Source organism: Rosa rugosa, chromosome 1 (genome assembly GCF_958449725.1).
Source record: "Rosa rugosa chromosome 1, drRosRugo1.1, whole genome shotgun sequence".
NCBI lineage: Eukaryota > Viridiplantae > Streptophyta > Magnoliopsida > Rosales > Rosaceae > Rosa > Rosa rugosa.
The window spans coordinates 47,602,106-47,608,368 of NC_084820.1; positions in this window are offsets into that span (position 1 = coordinate 47,602,106).

Genomic DNA, 6,263 nt, shown 5'->3' on the forward strand with positions numbered 1-6,263 from the left:
CAACAGGCGCGGCTCTCATAAGGAGAAAACGGTGCCGCCGGCGGAGACCGTCACCGTTGCAAGGGAGGAGCCGCTGGCGAGGGGATCGAGGCCTGCTGCTGGGAACACGAGGGTGCTCCAGCGAAGGCGCCGGCAGAATGACTCCCCTGATGAGGAAGAGGGCGACGATGTGGAGACCATTGGGGCCCGCCAGCAAAAGAGGGCTCGACAAGCTCCGCCCAATGCTCCTGTGGTCGAGGAGAGAGAGGCTCCTGCGAGTGACCTAGACTCGTTCGCCGCGTATGCAGAATTCATGACCGATGGTGAGCGGGAATTTCTCTATCACCTCTGCGAGAGGCTGGGGTTTGGCGGCCTAGCGGGGATTTCGCGCCCAATGGCCATTGACCAGTCGCCTTTTAGCTCGGCCTTCTGTCACTTGTCAGTTGGGCAGCATGAAATGTTCCTGGCGGCATCGAAGCAGCCCCGGGTTGAGCAGGAGCTCAGGGAGGAGGTCCAGGGTCTTCAGAGAGAGTTGGCAGAGGCAAAGGACAACCTGGCGGAGTTGGAACGGCGCCTGACAAAGGCGGACTGTGATGCCGCAGACGCCCGCGGCAAGCTGGTGGTGGCTATCCGAGGTGAAGAAATGGCCCTGCTGCAGGAGCGGGTGGCCGCCAAGGACAAGAAGATTGATATCCTGCAGCAGGAGTCCGCCGCTAGGCTATCCGAGGTGAAGAAACTGGAAGGTGAGGTCGCCCGCTTGAGAGGTGAAGGGAGTCGCGCTACGGCCTCCGTTGTTGAGGCATTCAAACAGTCGGCGGATTATAAAAGGGCAATGACCGAGGCGACGAAGACTGGGGCCTAGCCAATGTGGAGATGCTGAAACAGAAGGGCGCTATCGACTGCGCGAAGGCGTCCCAGCCCAACGTGCCGCCAGCTCAGAATGCCCCGCCGGCGAAGGGTGTGGTCCTCGCCCAACCTGAAGGTGCTCGCTCGGGAAGCGGAGAGAGTGGCGCACGCCCGGTGGATGGCTCCCAGCGGACTCCTCCTCCTACCCAGTCGGAGGTGTCCCGTACTGGTTTCCTGGCGGCTCATACTCGGGCGGATGGTACCATAGAGACCCCAAGTCCCACCGCCCGAGGGTCTGACCAAACAAGCCGCGCATACCCGCCGCCGCATGCTGAAGGTGAAGATGCTGAGGCCAACCCCTAACAGATGTTGGAACTTTTTTTTTTTTTTTTTGGTAGCCGCTGAGGCGTAAACTCATTTTCTTTTCTTTTTTTGTAATGAACATTTTTGGGTGGCGAGTCCCAGCCCTTTATATGAAATGAAGTTTTCAATTTTGGTGTTTGTCATGATATGCTTGTACCGCTAGGGTTTTGATTTAGAGTTTTCTTTTGTCAATCAATGAAACATTAAAGGAATTAAGATTGGTCCAAGTGCACCACGTAGCGGACGTGGTCCGCTGACGATTGCTGGCGTTGCCAGTTGCCCTCAGTGATAGACTTGGTAACAATGGTTTGAATAATTCCTCGTTTCATTGATAGCTGATTGATTAGCGTATACAAAAGTGGGGTAGTACCCGTTGGGTAGCTTCCCTTATCTAAATATTGAACAAAAATTTAGCTAAGTCAAGATGCTCCTGGGTAGCGGCATGACTATTTGTAGTAATACCGAAGGTGTTCGGTATTCCGAGGGTGGGTCGTTGTGACGCCATCCTTGCCCATTAAGTAGAAAGTGCATGGGCTAACGACTTCCACAATTTTGTATGGACCTTCCCAAGTTGGGCGGAGTTTTGTTGGCGGTGGAATGACTTCCTTCATTACCCAGTCCCCCAATTGGACGTTCCAGGCTTTGACTCTGGCGTTGTAGAAACGCGATACCCGCTGCTTGTTTTGCAAGTTGTGCAAATGGGCCTTGTGTCGTTTTTCCTCCAGGAGGTCCTTGTCCAGGATGACACCGTCGCTGTTGGTCTCTGGGCAGTAGCCTTCGACCCTAGCGGTAGGCTGAGTTACCTCAACAGGTAGGACAGCTTCTGTTCCGAACATCATACAAAAAGGGGTTTCGCTGGTGGCGGAAGTTGGAGTTGTCCTGATGGCCCATAGAACTTCTGGAAGCTTTTTCGCCCACAAACCCTTGGCGTTGTCGAGTTTCTTTTTCAGCAGCTTCTTGATTATCTTGTTTGCTGCTTCGACCTGGCCGTTGGTTTGGGGGTGGGTGACAGACGCAAAACTCAACTTGGTGCCAAGGTTGGCAGTGAAGGATATGAGCTCTTTGTTGTTGAACTGTGTGCCATTGTCTGTAATGATTGTATGTGGGACACCATAGCGGCAGTAGATGTTCTTCCAGAGGAAGTGAATTACCTTGGCGGTAGTTATTGCCGTCAGTGGCTTTGCCTCTATCCACTTGCTGTTGTAGTCGATAGCAACAATGATATATTTGAACTGGCCCTTGGCGGTTTGGAATTTTCCCATCAAGTCGAGGCCCCACGTAGAGTGAACCCATGGGCCGATGATGATTGACAGTGGCTCTGCCGGTGCATGTGGGAGATCAGCATACTGTTGGCATTTGTGACAAGATCTCGATATCCACCGGGCGTCATCACCGAGTGGGGGCCAAAAGTAACCTTGTCGCATTGTACGATTGGCCAAGGATCTGGCGCCCGAGTGGTTTCCGCATTCTCCGCCGTGGATCCTTGCCAGCACGACATTTCCCTCTTCTGGGGTTAAACAGCGGAGGTTGGGGTGGGTGAACCCCTAGCGGTAGAGCTTGCCATTCTGGATGTTGTAGCGGGTTGCTCTCCGCTTTAGCTGTCGCGCCTTGACTTTGTCCTCCGGCAATGTCCCGTTGCGCTTGTATTCGATAATCTCGTCCATCCAGCTGGGATTGACTTCAAAGTTGAAGATCTCCGCCAGAGTCTTTGTGATACTTGGCTTGTCAAGGCACTCTACTCTTGTGTCCACCGGACTCTGATGTGGCTGGGCGGTTGCCAGTCTCGCCAGTGAATCAGCCTTGGCGTTCTTTTCCCTGGGGATTTGTGTGATGGTGTGAAATTTGAATTTTTTGAGCAGTGTCTTGACGTACCCCAAATATGCCGCTAACTGTTGGTCCTTGGCTTGGAAGCTTTCGTTGACCTGGTTAACGACTAATTGGGAGTCGCTGAAGATGTTGACGCTGTCAGCACCTGAGTCGATGGCGAGGAGTAGGCCGACAATGAGTGCTTCGTACTCCGCCATATTGTTTGAAGCTTTGAAGTTGAATTTCAACGCGTACTCCGCGTTCAGTCCCCCGGGTCCTGTTAAGATGACTCCGGCGCCGCTGGCCTTGGCGCTAGCGGAGCCGTCCACATGCAGGTTCCAGTCTGAATGTAGGGGAGCTGATTCTTCAGCGGTTACCATTTCCGTTCCGGGCTCTATCCCCGCGCCGGGTTCTGGCTGACGCTCAGTGAGTTCAGCAATGAAGTCCGCCAACGCCTGGCCTTTCATGGCGGTTCTTGGTTTGTAATCAATGTCGAACTCGCTGAGCTCAATGGCCCACTTCTTGAGGCGCCCCGAATGTTCAGGGTTCTGCATTACCTGCCTCAGCGGTTGATTGGTTAACACATGAATTGTGTGGGCCTGAAAGTATTGGCGGAGGCGTCTGGCGGCAACGATGAGTGCGAGAGCGAGTTGCTCTAAGGGAGGGTATCTTATTTCTGCTCCATTCATGCCTCTGCCGGCGTAGAATACTGGGAGTTCCTCCTGGCTCTCACGCCGGAAAATGGCGTAGCTTACTGCTGATATTGATACCGCTAGGTATATGTACAGTGTTTCTCCCTGCACAGGAACGGAAAGGAGTGGGACTGTTGCCAGGTATTCTTTCAAGCCCTGGAACGCCGCCTGACACTCTGGGTTCCAGTCGATGACTTTCTTGTGAGTCGTTTTGAGGACTTTGAAAAATGGGGCACACATATCAGTGAGTCTGGAGATGAATCGAGAAAGGGCGGTTAACTTGCCCTGTAGGCACTGGACGTGTACCTTATACTCAAGGTCCTCCAGGTTGAGGATGGCTTGTACCTTGTCCGGGTTAGCTTCGATGCCTCGTTCGCTGACGATATAACCCAGAAACTTGCTGGCGGTGACGCCAAAGAAGCAGTTTTCTGGATTGAAGCGCATACCATAGGCCAGGAGAATGGTTACTATGATCTTGAGGTTTGCCACATGTTCGCTGGCCTTTATGCTCTTGACCACCATGTCGTCCATGTAGACCTCGATTATTTTTCCGAGATGTTCCACGAACATGGCGTTCATCAGTCGTTGATAAGTTACACCGGCGTTCTTTAGACCGAAAGGCATAACATTGTAGCAGTAGAGGCCCTTGTCGGTGGTGAAGGTGGTGCACTCCTGGTCGCCGGGATGCATCTTGATCTGATTATAGCCGGAGAAAGCGTCCATCATGCTAAGGAGCTCATGCCCGGCTATTGCATCAACCAGTTGATCAATGCGGGGTAGCGGGAAACTATCCTTTGGGCATGCCTTGTTGAGATTTTTGAAGTCGACACACATCCGCCACTTTCCGCTGGGCTTTTTGACCATGACCAAGTTGGAAATCCACTGGGGATAGATGACTTGGCGGATGAACCCAATGCCCTGGAGCTTGGTAACCTCCTCTCCTATTGCCCGGTACTTTTCCTCATCAAAGGCCCCCCGCTTCTGTTTGATGGGATAAAAGGATAGTTTGATGGTCAACTTGTGTGTGATGATTTCAGGAGAGATACCTGACATGTCCGCGTATGACCATGCAAAGACCGCAACATTGTCACGTAGGAATTGAGTGAGTTCCGCCGCCACCTCTGGGTCTAGTTGGGCGCCTATGCAGACTGTCCGCTCAGGGTGCTCGTCCGAGATGCAGACAACCTTCAACGACGTTTCCGGGTTGAGCGGCTCCTTCTTTACATATTTCTTCTCCTCATCCCTAGGGTCCTCGAAGATATTTGGTGGCGGTGTCTGGTTACCCACCGTCAGGATTTCATGGCGGTGCGTTGACCGCGCTATAGTCGTTGAATAGCATTCTTGTGCCAACTGCTGACTTCCCCTCACACAGCCCGTGCCGTTGGGTGTGGGGAACTTCATGAGAAGCATGTATCCGGCGATGATGCACTTGAGCTTGTTGAGTGCCGGCCGTCCAATGATGGCGTTGTACGAGCTGAAACAATCGAGTGGTTGCGTGATGTCGCCGGAGAAGCTAAGAAGTGGCTCGTGATCCTGTAGTAGTTTCATGTTCCGCTTGAGGTGGTTGTAGCAACCGCTGAAGATGACGTTGACAGCGGACCCGCTATCCACCAGGATTCTCCCCACTGAAAATCTGCCAAGAATGGCGTCGACCAAGAATGGGTCGTCATGGGGTAAATGTACTCTGCGCTCCTCCTCCTCTGAAAAGGTAATAGGTTACCAACCTGACCTTGGGAGTTTGGCGGATCTCTCGTAGCGGATGTTGCAGACTTCCTTTGGGTGATTAGCGCGTGCATAGCGCTTCCTTGCCCTGTGAGACATGCTAGTGATTGGAGCACCGTCGTCGATGGTGTTGATGCGGCCCAAGGTCTTAATGTTGGCTATCACAGGTGGCGGTTGGCGCACCTTGAACTGCTCCATCTTGCCATCACGGTACAAGGTCTCAATGGCCGTTTTGAGAGCATTGCAGCTGTTGGTATTGTGACCGCTGTCCTCGTGGTATCTGCACCACTTGCCGGTATTTCTTGGTTTTCCCATTTTTGGGTATCTTGGTGGGGGTGGCGGTGGAATCTGGTCCTTACACTGATTGTATATTTCCTCATACAAGGCTGTGAGGACTGTAAACACTGCATACCGCTGAGAGGACTCCGCCTGTTTGTTGCAGTTATCCCCATGGGTTGGGCGGTTACCCTTGTTGTAGTGTTGGTCCCTCTGCCGCTTGTTCTGGTGGTGGCCCTGCTGCCACTCCCTCTTCTTGTCAGTTGGCGGCGCTGAAGGGGTCTTGTTAGCGGTTTCCTGATGACTAGAGGATGGCTGTGTTGACTTTGTTGGTGTTGCTGGTGGAGGTGGGGTTTCTCCATATGTGATGAATTCTGCCTGGGCGTGAATGACCGCCTCACTCATGACGTGGTCATATGCCACATTTGGATGAGTGCAGTTGAGGTGATAGAGGAATGGCCCCTTGAGGAGTCCCTGCTTGAAGGCCACCGATGCCATTGTTTTGTCTAGGTCGCGGCACTGAGACGCTGCCGCCCGCCATCTTGTGCCAAATGTCTTCAGTGATTCGTCCGCCCCTTG